The sequence below is a fragment of the Eschrichtius robustus genome, chromosome 16, assembly GCF_028021215.1.
Source record: "Eschrichtius robustus isolate mEscRob2 chromosome 16, mEscRob2.pri, whole genome shotgun sequence".
Lineage (NCBI taxonomy): Eukaryota > Metazoa > Chordata > Mammalia > Artiodactyla > Eschrichtiidae > Eschrichtius > Eschrichtius robustus.
Window position 1 is genome coordinate 17917435 of NC_090839.1, and position 19386 is coordinate 17936820.

At 35.4% G+C, this 19386-nt stretch overlaps 1 protein-coding gene across 2 annotated transcripts in view; it reads left to right on the plus strand.

The window, feature by feature from the left end:
* The window catches only part of PTPRT (protein tyrosine phosphatase receptor type T), a 785959-nt gene that overhangs the window by 329153 nt on the left and 437420 nt on the right, over window positions 1–19386 (plus strand). The gene's annotated exons all lie outside the window — the stretch shown is intronic.

The window sequence follows — 19386 nt, forward strand, 5'->3', positions numbered from 1 at the left end:
AAAAATATTTAAAGCATTTAAAGGAATAAAAGATGGCATAATGGCTCAAGAAAGCACCAAATGTTGATGAGGCATATTATAAAAAGCCTCAAATATAATTTAGATATGAAATTACAAACACAGTGGACATGTTATGGAAGAAATGAGACATACATGAGAAGAGAATTAATGACATGGAAGATGGAAATTATGAAAGTACTCAAAATGTACTCAGAAAGACAAAAAAAAAAAAAAAAGGCAAACATGGAAGAGGAGAGAAGGGACATGAAATGAGGCTGAGAGAGTCTCACGGTTATGTTCTGTAAGTGGAGCCTGGGGGAAGAGGCAGTAGTCAAAGAGGTATGGCTAAGGGCTAGAATCGATGCAAGACAACTCTCAGTTTCAAGATGCCCAGTTAATCCTAAGCTGGATGGATCAAATAAATTCTCAGAAAAAGAAAAAGAAAACAGACTTACTACAGAAAGTTTCAGAGCACCAAAAAGGTCTTCAAAGAAGTCGGGAAAACTATACAGATCACCTTATCATGCAGTGACCAATCCAAAACAGCTTTTCAACAGCAGTAATGGAAGCCAGTGAAAAATCTGCAAAGTGCAGAGGGAGAGGTAAAAGTAAACTGTAAATCGAATACATAGTTGAAAATATGGATGAGAGAAAGGTATTCTGATAAATAAAAGACCAAGAATTGGCTGCCAATAAAATCTCGCTATAGGAAAGTCAAAAGGTTTTGGTTCAAGAAAAAGAACATCGATCCACCCTAGAAGAAAGGCCTAAATGCAAGAAAGAAAGGTGAGCCAAGAAATTGGTAGACAAAATGGGAAATTGAAATAAACATTGACTATATGAAAAAATAATAATGCTCAATTTCGTGGGTGTGTGTATAGAAAACGTGATAGAATTAAACTATTGGACAATAATAATATGTGAAGTGGGAGGGAATTGATTGATATAAAGTACTCTGACATATTTGGATTATTTGGAAAGTGGAGGAACTGATAATATTTGACTTTAAATGAAATATGCATAATAAAATCTGAAGTAAAAGATACAGTAGAGAGAAAATTGCATTAAAGAGAGTATAAAACACTGTTTAGAAATTGCAGGACAAGGTAAAAATACAAACTAAGATGAAAAACTAATACCAGATTTATCAGTAACCGTAATATATATCTCTGTTGTTGTACTAAACTCACCAATTAAGAGAGACATTGTCAGGTTAAGTAGTTTGAAAAAGAAAAGAAAAAGCTACATGCTGGTGATGTAGTTTTTGAATTTTCCCCAATCCCCTCATACGAACGGACAGACAAACTCAACAAAACAAAATCCCATGGATAGTATCTACAAAATACCTAGGTGACAGGCTCTCTTCATGAATTACAAATTGTGAGTGGGGAAGGTCAAAGCACTGATGACCAGGATGGCCAGCACTGAGATATATTCGAATAAAATCTCTACACTTTGAAAGAAAAATAAATCGTTTTGCTCAGGCAAAACAGACTAAATCACATATAAAGGAAAGATCAGATTATTATCAGGCTGACAGCTACAAGACCTGCATGGTATCAGAACTATGCAGGAGGAAGGAAAGGAAAGCAATGAGGCATCCTATGGGCTTCAGGATCAAAAAGAGCCAACAGGTACCACTGGAAAGCTTGACAATCAAATTGAGAACGGCAGCGAAAACTCGGAGGGATCTTGCACACTTCAGTAGTGGATGATTACAAGGAGTCAGCAGTAAGATCTGGACCAGTCTGGACCTTGTGAACTCTCTAAAGGAACCAGGCAAAGCCCCCTCCCAGGAATAAATACTGGGACTCAGAATCTAAGTTGAGCAGCGCAGAGACAGTAGTGACAGGAAATTGAAGGTCTGGATAAAAGAGTGTGAGGAAAACAGAGCTGGGGCATCTGAGAAAAGATGCCACCATATTGGCAAATTGTCTTTGAACATTATACAAAGAAAGCAAAAGAGAGAGCTCTGTGGAGTTAGAAATTAAATTTTAAACTACTACAACCTCTTCTAAATGCTTAGAAAAACTAATTTCACATAAAAGAGAGGACAGAAGTGATTGGAATCAGAACACCTAGAGAGGTGGGATAGGGAGGGTGGGAGGGAGACGCAAGAGGGAGGGGATATGGGGATATATGTATACATATAGCTGATTCACTTTGTTATACAGCAGAAACTAACACAACATTGTAAAGCAACTGTACTCCAATAAAGATGTTAAAGAAAAAAAACAACATATACAAAGTTAGGATCAAGAAAAGGAATAGCATCCCTGCAGGCAGTAAAAGCATGCCAGAGAATGTGGCACAGAGAATGTGTTCGATCCTTGGTCGGGCAACTGGATCCCTCATGCATGCTGCAACTAAGAGGTCCGCGTGCTGCAACTAAGAAGCCTGCATGGCCCAACTAAAGATCCCGCATGCCGCAACAAAGATCCCGTGGAAAAATAGAGACCCGGAGCAGCATGCATGCATGCATGCATGCATGCATGCATGCATGCATAAATAAATAAATAAATAAATAATTCAAAAATAAAATGCAGAGATATAGGACTTGGATCTATCAGAAATTTTGCTGTTTCAGCCATCAAATTAGGGAGCAAGGACTGATACCATTACTGTTATCTGGAGACTGCTAAATACACAATATGGCGAAAAACACATGAATGATTATATGATATTCTAATTCTCTCTTACCCTTGCCTGCTTGAGAACTAGGATCTTGGTGAAGAAAGACAATACAGATGTAAGATAGGAGAGGTGAAGTAAAAACCTTGTAATCCTGAATATTTGAATCAGAGTGTTATTATGAATTCAAGAGAGATTTTATCCTGACTTCATGTGAAATAGCTGGAATTGGTAAGGCAAGAATAAACAGTGTTAAATTAGGATCAGAGGTACCAGAATGAAATGATAGATTAGACAGAGAGAGAGAGAGATGTGGGGAGGTGACAGAGAAATAAATATAGATGTGTGTATAAGCAAGAGTTAATATACATATATATTTCCAAGCTCTGTCTGCTAAGAAGACCTAGAAGCAATGACACCCAACAGTGAACACAGCTAGCACCCATATCTTGGTTTCTAAGTACCGTTCTCAGATAAAGGGAGCCAGGCCTCCTTCAAGAAGTAGTTGATTTCACAGCTGCAGCAGAGAAAATACAGGACGAAACCAGAGCACTGTAGATCCAGTGACCTAGTATTTTAACAAATAAATTGTACTGGAAAAAAAAGGAGGGTAAGTACAATTGAGGAGGAAACCTATAGGTCAGAAGAGACTTAAGGCATATCTTTAAAAACAAACAAAAACAGGGAAAAAAATGAACTGTGGTATTTGGGGATGAACATTTGGAAGATAAAGCTGTAAATAAACGCAGGGAGTGATTATCATAAAAGTCAGGATACTGATTACTTTTTGGGAAAAGAAAGAGGGTTTGTGACTGAGACAGGGCTTCTAAGGTGACTAGCAAATTTTGTTTTTTGACCCAAGTGCTGATATCAAGGGTATTTGCTTCAAAAACACTTATGTTGCTCTACATTTGTTTTATTCAGTTTTCTTTATTTGTACTACGTTTTACAATAAAAATATTTTATTTTTTAAGTTCCGTGCTCTTTAAGAGACACATCTCAAACATAAAGATGCAAAGAGACTGTAAGTAAAGAGATGAGAAAATGAACAGAATGTTTTTGGAAATAGAATAAGATATTATGGGCAAAAACTAGCCAAGAGAGAGCCGTTGTAGCTATAGTAATAAGAGGCAAAACTGACCTTAAGGCAAAAGAACGTTATTAAGAAAGAAAAAAGGAAACTGTATGATGATGAAAGGATAAATTCACTAGGCAGATATAATAATTCTAAACTTGTATGCACTAAATAAAGCAGCTTAAAACATGAACTAATACTTGACTGTACTAGGAAGGAAGACGTTCAAATGCACCATCACAGTGGGAGATTTTACACGTCTCAGTAATTGATAAATTAAGCATATAAACCATTAATGAGGATTTAAAAGATTTGAATAACAACATTTATAAGATCTAGCAGAAATACAAAGAATTTTACATTTAGCAAAGAGAATACATATCCTTTCAAACACATATGGAAAGCTTATAAAATCGATCAAATAATGACTAAAATTTTAAAACATGGCTACAAACCCACATATATTTAGACCTCTCTCTCTCTACTATAAATGTAATTACATATGTATTTTTTAAATTCCAAATAACCACACATGGATTAACAATGAAATTCTATTAAATTAACATATACTTACCTACTATACATAAAGCTGCTATAAACATTTGTGTTCAGCTTTTTGTGTAAATAGGGTTCATGCAGAAAGTTGAATATGAATGTTCATTATAGCTTTACTTATAACAACTAACAGCAGGAAACATCCCAGGTGTCCTTTAATAGGTGGCTGGTTACCCAGACTGTGGTACGCACACACCATGGGAACACCACTCAGCAGTGAAAGAGCATGAGCTGTTGATACGTAAGACACCTGAATGAATCTCCAGAGAATGAGGCTGAGTGAAAAAATCCAGTCCCTAGAGTTTACATACTGTATGATTCCATTTATATAACATTCTTGAAACAATAATTTTTTTTCAATGGAGAATAGATTAGTGGCTGCCAGTGGTGAGACGGGGATACGGGTGTGACTATAAAAAGGCAACATGAGTAATCTTTGTGGTGATGGAAGTGTCCTGCATCTCGACTGCATCCATGTCAATAACCTGGCTGTGATATTGTATCATACATTATTGTAAGATGTTAAATTGTTGGGGAGAGGGGTCAGGAAAAAGGGTACGTGAGAATCTTTCTATATTATTTATTACAAGTGCGTGTAAATCTGCAGTTATCTCAAATTTTTAAAATTTAATAGAAAACACATTAAAAAGTGTAGATTAAGGCATGTGTGGTACAGTGAAAGCAAAATTTATAGTCTTTAAACCTTATTTGTAAAAAGGCTGAAAATTTGTAAGCTAGTGTTTCAAACTAATACGTGAGAAAAAGAAACTATTATATTAAAAGACCGGAAAAGAATGGACATAATTTACGTAAGAATAGAAATTAATGAAACAGAAAAAAAAAAGTAAAGAAGATGGACCAAGTCAAAAGGAAGAGAAAGAAGACACACACGTGCATACACACAGAGTGTTAAGGGAAACAATGGTTAATCTACAGATGTGGTACAATTTAAAATATAAGAGACTACTATGGATAACTTTATTCCAATTAATTTGAAAACTTAGATGAAAGGACAATTTTCAAGAGAAATAGATCACTATGACTAACTCAAAAAGAAGAACCTAAACCACGTTAATTGTGACCATTAAAGAAATGTAGACAAACACAAAACAAAATGGTAGAAATATGTCCAGAACAAAGACAGAATTCTCCAGGGAGAAACCAAGCTTTTCCAACCAGATTTTTTTTTTTTTTTTTTTTTTGATCTAGCTATATGTTGTTTAGAGGAGTCACAATTTAAAACATAAGATTATGGAAAGTTTGAAGATTAGTGGAGAAGGGTATATCAGGAAACACTACTAAAAAAGAAAGCTTATGTTACCAGAAATAAATATAACCATATATACTGACAAATGTTCAATTCATCTTGAGGATATAACCCATTGTAAACTGGGTATGCCATTATTAATGTGGCTTCAAAAATTCAAAGCAAATGTTGGAACTGCAAGGAGAATATGACAAATACGCTATTACCCTGGGCAAAGTCAACATACCCTCTCTCAGTAAGTGATATTTGAATCAGAAGAAAAGCGTTAGTATGGAGATTCAAACAACACAATTACAAAGTAGTGCTAGTAACTAGAGACTGAATTTTCTTTTCAAGCATTCGTAGGAATTTGTAAAAAAAAAAAAATGACCATTTATTAGGCATGAATCAATTTTCAACACAAAGACTGCATTCTTTGACTATAAAGTAATTAACATAAAATCAATATAAAGGTAACTTTATAAAAATCTCTATGGAACTTAAATCCCTCCTAAATTACTCAGAGATCAAAGCACAAATCACAAAGAAAATTGGAAAATATTCAGAGCTGTGTAATAATGAAAATATTATATATCAAAATGCATGAAATGGAGTTAAAGCAATGTTTAGGGAGAAATGTAACTAATGCAGTGTTTATGTTAACAAAGACTTCCAGTTGAAATTTAATGGACTTAGCATCCCACTTCAAAGTTAGAGCAAACAAAGACTATGGAAAGGAGGAAATAATTCAAGTAAAAGCAGAAATTAATTAAGTGGAATACAAATGTGCAACAGAAAAGATTGACAAAGGGAAAGTTAGTTCTTTCATAAAAGCTAAAATAATTGACAAACCTCTGCCAAGATTAAGTAAGAAAAAAAGAGTCGTTACAAATAAACCATATTACACATGAAAAAGAAGACAATTATAAATGCCTCAGTGATATAAAAGGTAATATAATCCTTAGGGTAATCTGAAAAAAATAGGTGAAATGAACACATTTTAGAAAAATATAAAAACTGACCAAAGAAAAAATAGAAAATCTAAACAGTCCTGAAAATCTGAAATTAAAGAATTTACTTGATGATCAGTAGCTAGTATCCCCACAAAGAAAACATCAGGTCCAAATGGTTTAATAGGCAAGTTTTACCAAACATTTAAGGAATACGAAATTCTAATCTTACATAAAATCTTACAGAGAAATAGCAGAAACTTTCCCTGATTGGCTTTACAGGGCAAATATAAACTTTATGCCAAAAGTGGATAAGGACACCAAGAGAAAGGAAATTATAACTTAATTCTCTCATGAGCATTCAGAAACCCAAAATTTATTTGCGAAAAGTTATTAGCGTGAGCTATGTACAAAAATAACATGACGACTGAGGTGAGTTCATTTTCAGCGTGGTGCCTTATTATGTAGATAAAATATTATATTAAAATGAATATGAGAATTTATCAGTGTTTCTATAAATAAGAAATATTAAAATGTCGAGAACAGGTTCTATTCTGACTGGATTTCATATACTGCAAGTGAATCGTTAAATTGCTACAGTCAATTTGGAAAACCAGAATCATATGGTGGGACCTAATAATGCTAAAGATATGCATAACCAGCAATTCTACTCCTAAAAGCAAATTAAAAGAAATGAGAGCATAAGTACACAAAAAGACATACTGAAAAATGTTCTTGGCAGCCGTATCTCCCAAACTATTGATAGAAACTATTTAAAAATCTGTCAACATCAGGATGCATAGATTATAGTCTCTACACAAATCTGTACAGCAAAGAGAATGAACGAACTGTAGCCACGCTGGACATGGACGTGTCTCACAGAAACATAATATTATGGGGGGGTGGGGAAAGCTAGACATGAAAGAATACTTTCTGTATGATTCCCTAGGTATAAAAAAGATGCAAAATCGATCTGTGGAAAAAGGGGTCAGCATAGTGGTTATCAGTCACTGTTTGGGGAGCAGTTCTCATGTCATGGGATGTTTTGATCCTTCATCTGGGTGCTGGTTTCATGGGTGCGTGCTCTTTGAAAATTCATAAAGCTCTACACCTATGACTTGTGTACTTTTCTGTGTATTACACTTCAATAAAAAGCTTACACAAAATTTCTATACCCCAGCTGCAAACAGAAAAGATATTCAAAAATGGTAATAAAAACAATGAAAAATAACTTTCTAGGACTGAACAACATTTGTACATGATCCTTAGGAAGAAAATTATACCATTCTATTGAAAGGCATTAAACATGACCTAAACAAAGTATATTATTGGATAACAAGACTCAATATGTTTAAGATGTCAGTTCTTTCAAAATTAATCTATTGATGCAATGGCAATTAAAACTCCCAATGCAACTTGACAAGTGGATTCTCTAGTATATTCAGAAGATGATATCCAAAAGGAGAAAATCATGGAGGGTTTTGTCCTCCCCATAGTGAAACCATACTATAAGTAACAGACATTAAGAGAATTGGTACTGGGATGGAAAAATGGAAACAGAAAGTCCATAAATAGACCCATACATGTATAAAACTGGTTTGTAAATTGGCAGTAAAACAATCCAGTACGTAGCAGGGGGATAATTGATTTGGATGCTACCTCTCACTATGCATAGAATTAATTTCTGATGAATTAAGGACTCATATATAAAAAAGGAAACCTTCCTTTTAAGAAAAATGTATAGAAAATACTTTATGCCTGTGGGTTAGAGAAAGATTTCTTAAACATTATATAAATAGTAATATTGGTAAATTCAAATATATTTGAACTTTGAATTTTTATCCCTCAAAAGACAGTCCAAATGCATTAAAAAGATGAGCCACACACTGAGAGAAAACATTTTCAACATACAAAGCCAACAACAAAGAAGTATCTAGAATATATAGTGGATCCCAGGGAATCAATAAGATACAGGTATTTACAAAGAAAAGAAAAAAATGAACAGACATTTTATAAAATGTGAATGACCACAAGGTATTGAAAAAGTGCTCAATTCTATTATCATAGAAATGGATATTAAAAAGTACTATGTGATATGATTGCAAATCCTACATGTAAAAAAATTTTTTTTAAGTCTGACATTGATAAACATGAGCAAGAGTGTGGAGCAATAGGGAGATTTATACACAGCTGGGAGCTAGGGGTAAATTGGTAGAACCACCGTGTATAAGATTTGGCATTTTATTGTTAAAGCTAAAGATGGATGTATTTTTCAGTATAGCAACTCCATTTGAAACTGGCTACCGAGATAAACTCTCATTCATGTATATCATGGGTTATGCACAGAATATTTTCAGTAAATTTATTTGTAAAAGCTAAAATTGGAAACAATCCAAATGGCTCATCAGTAGTAAAATGAATAAATAAACTGTGATATTTACACTCATGGGATATTATACAGGAGTGAAAATGAACAAACAATAGCTACAAATATCAAAATGGATGAATTCTTAAACTTATTGTTGAGAGATAAATGCAAATTACAATGGAATGCATTTATTATGGTTCCATCAACATAAATGTAAAAAAATTAACTTTGCAATATGTATATAAGTAGTTGACAAATCAGCACAAAATTTGGAATAGTGTTTGCCTCTAGTTGTAGAGCTTTATCACTTGCCTCCTGAGGGATTTGCCATCATTCTCTCTCCAGCTGCCCCTGGGTTCTGCCCCTTTGTCTTAATTTCTTGCCCAAGGAGATAATGGGAAAGGTTTTACTCCATCCTTTGGAGCTGGAAAAATAGCTGCCTTTTTGAGGATCTGAGCTCCCCTGAGTTCAACATGGCACTTCCTGCATGACTGGTAAACACCCTTCCTCCTACCATGGGTTTCTGCTGGAAGCCCCTTTTTTGTTGTTGTTTTTGGTTTGGTTTTGTTGTTAATGCTTTATAGAGTATGAATTCATGCATGTGGAAAGTAAAATGCAGATGAATTTTAATCCAACAAAGTCCCAGGAATACATTTCAAAAGAAACAATCCAGATTATTCAAGAATAATGTAGGCTACAATCTACTGTCCCTAGAAAAGGAAGGGCCCCCGAAATGCACAGTCCTGCAAATTTATTGACACCGCTGTGGTCCCACAAGCCATATAAGGGGAGTGGGTATTAGAAACAATGTGATCCTAGATTGATGCAAGATAATGGTGCTTTTGCACCCAGCACACATGTGTATTTGAGGTCTTGTCTCTTGTACATGATAAAATCTAACTAGAAACAACCTTCCTTCTCATCCCTGCTCTGTGCCTGGCACTATGCTGTGTATTTTCACACTCTCAACTTCTTGATTTTTAACCACAATGAGATATCACCTCACACCTGTCAGAATGGCTATCATCCAAAAGTCTACAGATAAAAATGTTACAGGAGAGGATGTGGAGAAAAGGGAACCCTCGTACACTGTTGGTGGGAATGTAGATTGGTGCGGCCACTATGAAAAACAGTATGGAGGTTCCTCAAAAAACTAAAAGTAGAGCTACCATATGATCCAGCAGTTTCACTCCTGGGTATATATCTGGAAAAAATGAAAACGCCAATTCAAAAAGATACATGCACCCCAGTGTTCATAACAGAACTGTTTAAAATAGCCAAGACATGGAAGCAACCCAAGTGCCCATAAACAGACAAATGGATGAAAAAGATATGGTATACACACACACACACACGCACACACACACACACACAATGGAGTATTACTCAGCCATAAAAAAGAATGAAATTCTGCCATTTGCAGCAATGTGGATGGACCTAGAGAATATTATGCTTAGTGAAATAAGTCAAAGTCAAATACTGTATGATATCATTTATATGTGGAATCTAAAAAATAATACAATTGAATGTATATGTAAAACAGAAACTCACAGACATAGAAAACAAACTTGTGGTTACCAAAGGGGGAAAGGAAGTGGGGAGGGACAAATTAAGGGTGTGGGATTAAGACATACAAACTACTATGTAGAAAATAGATAGGCAACAAAGATATTATTGTATATCACAGGGAATTACAGACATTGTCTTGTAATAACTTATAATGGAATATAATCCTCAAAAAGCATACTGAATCACTATGCTTATACCTGAAACTAATCTAATCTAATATAGATTATACTTCAGTAAAAGAAATTCTTGGTGTTTTAGGGTAACTCTGTTGTGTAGAGGGGCTCAGAAGATGAGGTGACATGTCCCACTACAAGTGGAGGAGCTAGGTTTCTGACTTCATAGCCCATTTTCTTTTTCTTCTCAGGAATGTCTCTAATTCTGTGATCAGAGCGTCCCGGGGCTGCGGTGTCAGTATTAATTAACACTACCAAGACCCTTGACCCCAGGAAGGAGTAGTTGAAAAGCCACAACCTGGGCAGAATTGGTTATCCTCAGAGAGACTACCCTAAGTGGGTGCTCAGCACATATTTGCTGAATAATGAGAGCCGACAGTATTTTTCCATCCCTTCAGTTTATAAAATGGGAGGTACAGCCTCATTTTACACAGTAAGGAACTGAAGTTCAGAGTGATTTGCTTTCAGCAATATAATTAGAGATAATCAGATTATTTAAAATATATATCCTGAACTGTTTGGCAGAGTGAGATACAGTGAGTATGAATAAAGGTCAGTCCTATATCAGGCACTGAGAAAAGAATCTATAGAACACCTTATACCACGAGGCAGTTCTACTAGGAACATATATTAAAGCAAAAGGTGTTTGGATACCATGTGAGGGTCAAGCAAGTTGTATAGGGAACAGCCGTGTCCAGTCCAGAAGCCAGGTCTGTTAAGTCAAAATGGGCTTATGGTACCAATAACAGCAGCAGTAACAGCTGCATGGGCCCTGGAGGCAGATTGTCTGGGTTCTAGTTCCAGCTCCGCCACTTCCTAACTGTTGAACTAGCTGTGAGTAGGTTGCTTAACCTGTGTCTTAATTTACTCATCTGTAAAGCAGGGGTATTCAGGGTACCTCTGTTGGTAAGCTTGCACTGAGGATTAAAGGAGTTAATATTTTAAATCACTTAGAATAGTTCCTGGTACATAGTAAAGGCTGTTGAAGTGCTTGTCAAATAGAATTACTTTTTAAGCATCTTTCTGTATCTTCATAGCACATTTATGAGGAATACTCGTATGCCATTTTACAGATTTAGAATTCAGCACAGAGGGGTCATGTGACTAACCCTCCCTTACGTGGCTGGAATTCAAACCCAGTTGGCTTGACACAAAAGCTGGGCTCTACCCCCAACCCCAGCCTGTCTACACGACATTTGCATTAGAATCCACACCCTAGAATACACCTTCCTTTCCACTATGCAGGCACTGCTAAAACAAAACCAAATGCCAAAAATGGAATTTTGAGTGTTCTACCTTAGTCTTGTTTTTTTCACATACCTAAAAGCGAAAATTAAAAAGGAAACAAAGATAGTAATACAACACACGTACACACACACAAAGGGTAATTACTGATTTTATTAAAAACATCTATCACAGAACCACATAACCATTGTTATTTCACGCCTGGGGATACAATGCACGCTATTAAGCTATTTGATGATTAACGATAGAAGCATGATTAAATATGTTAATGAAAGTGTCAGGCTGCATTGAGATGCATGCCATGCATTGGACTCCAAGAGGTGGGCTACCTTTGTGACCCCTTTGTGAACTTTCTCATTACCTGGGCTTTCTAGAGGGTTAGTTATTTCCTGCTTAAAAAAAAAAAAAAAAAAATCCTCTGGGTAATGAAATTCTGTCTGATCCTGGGGGCCTGGCTGGCTACCCTGGCCCCCTGCCCTCTGGCTGCTGTTGCAGCCCGTTTTCATTCTCTTCTCAGTGGAATTAGAAATTGGGGCCCTGGCTTTCTTCTACCAATTAATCTGTTTTCAGATCTAGAGGGAACAGGACAAAATACAGGCAGGAGGAAACTATATATATATATATTTTTTTTTTGAATTTTAGAATTTTATTTTTTTTTAATACAGCAGGTTCTTATTAGTTATCCATTTTATACATATTAGTGTATATATGTCAATCCCAATCTCCCAATTCATCCCACCATCACCCCGCCCCCCACCCCCGCCACTTTCCCCCCTTGGTGTCCATATGTTTGAGGAGGGAACTAATATTTGTCAAGCTCAGCCATTGGCCATGCATTGTGCTGGGCACTTCCTGTACTGAAACATTAGTTCTCATTTATTCTATCGTTATCCTCATTACTATCTTGTCTTAACAAAGAAGATGGGGGCTCAGAGATGTTAAATGACTTGGAGTGGTAGTCATTCGTGAGGCTTCTCAAATATCTTTGGTTCTCCTTCTGGGCAAATGATCAGATGACCCTTCTCTGCCGTCTTGGCTTAGGTGTAGCCGTGTGAGTATAAGTGACATGTGTCTCATCCGGGTGGAACCTTAGAGAGATTATGCATCACTGTGTGCTCTTTCTCCACACCTGTTTCATCAGTTTAAGTCCACGTAATTAGGCTGAGCAGAGCCCACTTCTAAACGGCCCATGGATGTATAACACAATTGAGAAATAAAGATCTGTTGTTTTCAAGCCACTAAGATTTGGAGCCTGTTTTCACTACAGCATTACCTGGCCTGCCCTAATTAATAGACCTGGTCAAGTTTCTATACCTTGGGTAGATTTGGGAGCTGGGATTTGAAAGTAGTTCTTTCTGTTTGCAAAGACCTTGCTCTTTCTACTGCTCCAGACTCTTTTAATGAGACACAGTCAGACCCTAGGATCTGGGAGGACAATCTCCTACGCTAGCCCCACCACATGAGGGACATGGAAAGAGCACAGACATCGCCGCTGGTCAGAGGCTTTCTGTGGGCCCACCAAAGATGCCAGCAGGGGAAGGCATAGGGCTCAGAATTTTGGTCAGTTAAAACATATTGATTCATTGTGTAACCTTGCACCAAAATCACCTAATCTCAGTTTTTCACACGTACATTGGGAATAACATCAAATAATTCAAAGTCCCTGGCCTCCAGCGAGCCTTGGTACCAAATGAGATCCTCATTTTCTCTCGAGTCAGGAGAGATATTTTCAGGGATTATACAAGATTACTGTACAGTATTGTTCACTACCTTGAATGGTAAAATATCCAGAAATATCTGGAACTGGGTGGCAATAATTTGGGTTTTGGACAAAGAGAGTAGGAAAGAAGAGAAGATAGGAGGAAAAGATGCTGAGAATAAATTCAGCTGAAAAGCATCAATGTCGTCACAAGGAATTAGGTCAATAAAGAAAAGCCAAGATAGGAAATGGGATTGTATGACTGAGAGGGTCCATAGGGCTGTGCTCAGAATGGTGTACATGGGCAGTCAGGCTTCCAGATCTGTCCCATAAACCAGTGGACTCATGGTTGGTTTGGTTTTGTTTTTTTATTTGCAAATCTCATCAGTAAACATTTCTGTTTTCTCCATACATACATTAACTTACTGATAAATGTATATATACATCACTAGAGTAATGCATTATGTGCATTATATACACATTTTTGTGTATGTAGAACATATACCAAAAGAGAAATGCTAAAAGGATGAATAAATAAACAGAAGTGGATGACCTCATATATTCTTTCCACACCCTCTGATGGATCATTGATGGCTCATTGAGCATGGAATAGGATATATGTAACCCTCTAATTGAGTCAACAGCCTTGTATCTTTCTGCCTGGAAGTGACTTTGTTACCACCAGTTACAGAACCCATGGGGAAGGAACACAGGGAAGCTTTTCAGCTGCCTGTTTTGACGCAACCTTTCACTGAGCTGAATGCTTTAAAAAGGACAAAGAACAAAGTAAAATATACTTTAATCAAATTCCAAGGGAAAACATAGTCAAAGGGCAAATATAACTCATGTTTCTTTTCTCTTTCCAATGTCATAGAGGATTGTGAGCCATCTGTGTCCCTTGGAAACCAGGCAGAGGGTAGACATCTTGATATGCAGAGAAGTGTTAATTTATTCATTTAAAGCAATAGTTCCAGTTGCTCATATCAAACTCACTCTCTACCTACGACCCTAAAAATCTGTCATCTCAACAAAAAACTAAAGAATCCAATTTGTTGCATAGCCATTTAAAATAATGAAGTCATGAACTCTACCAGACGTATTTCTGAAACTTAAGAACCCCTTGATAAACAGAGCAGTATGCTTGGTGACTGAGTTGTTTGGTTGGAGATAAAATAGGGAGAGAGAAAGGGAAGAATCACCCTCAGTGGAAACTTAAAAGTGATTTCCTTGGTGGGTGGAGTTAGTATTTGAATTCCATGAGATAGTATATTGTGACGACTCCCTGCCCAGCTCCCAGAATGTAGGACATGTTGAATGGATGCTGTATGAATGCATAAAGTTCACAGACATTTCTGCATAATTTATCCCTGATGACTTGCAAAGTCTAGCAAAATATTTAAAGATTAAAAAAAAAAAGAGGCTAGAGTAATAAAATGGAATTAAAAACTCAATAAGTTTAAAGCAAAACAAAAAACGAAGAACAAAGCATAGAAAAAGCAAGACGACATAAGATGGTAAAATATTGGGCTGGCCAAAAAGTTCGTTCGGGTTTTTCCATGACAGCCTACAGAAAACCCGAACGAACTTTTTGGCCAATCAGAGAATTCTTAATAGTATTCTCAGCACATGCAAATAAGCTAAATGCTCTAGTTTAAACATGAAATTGTTACATTTGATTAGAAAACAAAAGTTACACAATTTTAAAAGAGACACACCTAAAACATAAGGCTACGGAGAGATTGAAAGTCCAATGTGGGAAAAAATATATCAGGAAAGCAGTAATTAAAAAAAAAAAAAAAAAGCTGGTGAAACCATATTAATGTCAGATAAAATAGACTGAAAGTAAAATGATAAATTTTTGTTTTACTGAAAGAGGGTTTGATTTACCCAGTTACAAAAGATTTTTTTAATCTGTGAGTTCCAATGACTCTAAACTTCTATGCACATAATAGCATAAAAATATGTCAAGTCAAATTTGACAAAATTGCAAAGAGAAAATTTCAGATATGTCAGCTGGAGATTTTTGATAGTCCTTCATTCAGTCATTAAGCACATGTTTGCTGAACATCTGTTTTATTTAAGGCTTCCTTCTAAGTGGTGAGGAGATAACAAATACATCAAAATTTCTGCTCTTCATGAAGCACACATTCTCCTGGATAGAGTAGATAATGAAAACCAATATATTTAATGTGTTAGCTGTTGATAAGTGCAAGAAGGAAAAAACAGATGAGGGTAAGAGCACAGAAAGTGATGGAGCAAGGGGGTTGTTGTTTTTATTGTGACGAAGGTACGACTCCTTCATGAGTGACCTGAATGAAGGGAGGGAGAAAGACAAGTACATGAAGTGGATAAAAGCAGTCCAGGTAGTGGAATCAACAAGTATACTGGCCCAGAAGAGGCAGAGTTCTTGGCCTGTTCTAAGAACAGCAAGGAGGCTGTGAACAGAGCATGAGAAGAATGCACGGAAATAATATCAGACACACACCTCTCTGTAATTGACAGACCAAACAGGCAAATTATTAATAAAAATAAGATATTTGCATGATTAATTAGATTAATAAGATGGAACCAGTTGAAAAATATAAAATGCTTCATCCAAAGATTAGAGAATATACATTCTTTTCAAGAACACATAAAACAGTTATAAAAACTGATAAACAGTCAATAAAGCAAGTCTCAAAATCTCTGAGTCAGTATTACACAAATTAGGTCCTCTGACCACAGTGAAATCAAATTAGAAATAAAAAGAAAAATTTAACTTTATAAATACCCATAAATTTGGAAATTTAAAAGCGTTCCTACAAAATAGATAGGTCAATGACCATGTAATGAAAGAAATTGTGTAAACTACTTAGAATTGAATGATAGTGAAAATAATGCAAATAAAACTTGTGATATTTGGCTAAACCCTTGTGTTGAGGGATGTTATAGCTTTAGAGTTTACAGTAATAAAGAATATCCAAATATTTGATGATTTAAGCATTCATCTTAAGAAGATAAGAAAATAGCAACAAATTAAACCTAAGGGTAATAGAAGGAAAGAAATAATATCAATAAATATTAGAGCAGAAATTAATTAAATAGGAAAGAAAAGCTAAAACAGAGCGTATCAACTAAGCTGAAACAACTACCTCTGTCCTTTTTCTCTCAAGAAAAAAAGTTGGCATAAATAAATATTTGGAATGAAAGAGGATACCTAAAAATACAGCTGATACTAAAGTAATAAATACTTATAAGATTGGCAATAATCAAATAGCCTGAATTACCAAATGTTGTCCACTCTTTAGAACAACAGCAACTTTTTTTTAAAGCATTCTTCATGAGAATGTGATTTCCTACAACCACTTTGATAAACAATTTGCCATTATCTATTAAATGGAAGGTGTGCATACCGTAATATCCAGTAGTTTCACTCACAGATATACAGCCTAGACTAGAGAAAGTCTTGCACATAAACTCTCAAGAGATATATACGTGAACATTCAGAGCAACTTTGTTTACCATAGCTAAAAATGTGCTACTGACATAAATGTCTATGTCAGGAGAATTGAGGAGTAAATTACAGTTTATTTACATTCATATTGTCTCATCTTATAGGACAGTAAAAATGAGTGAACCAACACAAAAATGAACCACTCAATATGGATGACAGTCACAAACATAATGTTTGAGTGAAAAATAAGGTAAAGAAGAATATATATTCTTCTAATCCATATGCACAGGTTATCTTTCCATTTCTTTGTATCATCTTCAGTTTCCTTCATTAATGTTTTTTCGGTTTTCAGAGTATAGTTCTTTCACTTCCTTGGTTAAGTTTATTCCTGGGTATTTTATTCTTTTTGATGTGATTGTAAACAGAATTGTTTTCTTGCTTTCTTTTTCTCATAGTTCATTATTTTGGTGGAAATGTCCCAAAATGCTTGCTTTTATGCATTTTTCTGCATGTATATGTCAATTAAAAGTTTAAATTAAAAAAATAAAGAGTAAGTAGATGAAAGCAAAATTAGGTTTCATTGAGAAAATGCAAGGGTTATCTAACATTAGAAAATATGTTAATGTAATTACCATATTAATCAATCCAAATAGAAGACTAATAGATGAATAGATGCGTAAAATCATTTGCTAAAATTAAAAACCCATTGATAATAAGAAAATAACTCATAAATCTAGGAATAGAAAACAACTTTGTTAATCTGATAACGGGCATCTTCAAAAATCAGACAATAAGCATCATAATAAATAAGAAAATTGTAGAACATTACATTTAAAACCAAAAAAAAAACACCAAAAAACAAAACTGAGGAAGGAATGCACCAACACTATTTCTATTTAACATGATATTAGAAGCAGCCAATATGGTTAGAGAATTTTTTAAAGTATAATTACTAGAAAATTGCTAGAAAGTATGCAAAAAAAAAAAAAATATATATATATATAAAACACTTGTGTGTAACATGATTGTCTAGAGAAAAATATTATAAATTAACAAATTTGTAATTATAGCAAATTTTAAGTAGTAAAATATTATATCAATGTTGTTAGATTTCAGATCAGTATAAAAGTTATTTACTAAAATGATAGAAGCTGCAGAAGGATACATATATAATAGCAATAATATAGTTTTCAAACCTTCACAGTAATTCTTTGTAATTCTTAGATACATATACGTGGAAAAGAAACATGAATAACTGCATGGGAATGCTAAATCTTAATTTCAGTGTTTAAGGTGCTGGGTTTGGGGGTGTTTGGTTTACTTCGACTTGTACTTTTCCAGATGTCTTAAGTACCTCATTCCAAAATTATTTTTAGAGCTAAGCTCCCTCTTCCTTAAGGGAGCACTGAGACCCTGGTGACAAAGCTGAAAAAGGCTCCGCACACGTTTATCAGAAACCCACTTGGGATTGGTCCGCGTACCTTTAGACAGTGACCAGAGAATCATTTTATTTTACCTTCTCCTTGTTAATTCTTTGGCCATAAAGGTAGGATGCCACATTTGTACATGCAAAATAAGGAGAGAAGGTGCAGCTCTTCTACTCGCTTGCCCTTCCTGCTTCTTCCAGAAACTGAGTAGATGCCATGAGGTAGGGAATGTGAGTACCAATGCAGAAGGCACTGTGCTGTGACCTAGAGAACAGGGTCCAAAGGTCTGGGTTCCCAGGAAAAGTGCTGGACCTGCCACAGCACTAATCCAATGTCATAAAACAATTTGAACAAAGAAAACATGACATGGAGAATGTAACATTTTCCTGCATTATCTTTGCTGTTAAGTTTAGATAGATCACATCTGTGCTTCTCATTGTCGTCATCTATAAAAGGGAAAGTTATACCTGATGATCTTTAAGTTCTTTTCTACTCTGACAGTCTATGAGTCTAACACTCAAGGACCTTAGATTCCAGGGAGGGGAAGACAAGTTATGCACACAGTTACAGTATTAGTATGACAAAGCCCAATGTCCAGTGAGAGGTATAAATACTTTTGGGAGATCAGAAGAGGAAGACTCACCTGTGCCTGAGGAAACAGGAAAGGCTTCTAGGAATAAATGATGCTAAATTAAACCTAATTTTTTTCTTTTTTTCCTAATCAGAGAAGGAATTTTTGCTCATTATAGGAAATTTGGAAATCACAGAAGACTGGGGACAGAGAAAAACATTTATTCCACGTGCCCATCCATTCATCCATTTAAATATTTGACTACCTGTTATTTGCCAAGTGTGAATCTAGGAACTAGGGAAAGAACAGAAAACCAAATACACAAAGTGCTTGCTCTTGTGCAATTCATTTTTCAGGCTCGGGTAGGGGAAATCAGGCAAGTAAACAGTTCTGTAAATAAATGAATGAGGTAATTTTTGCAAATGACAAGTGCCAAGAAAAGAA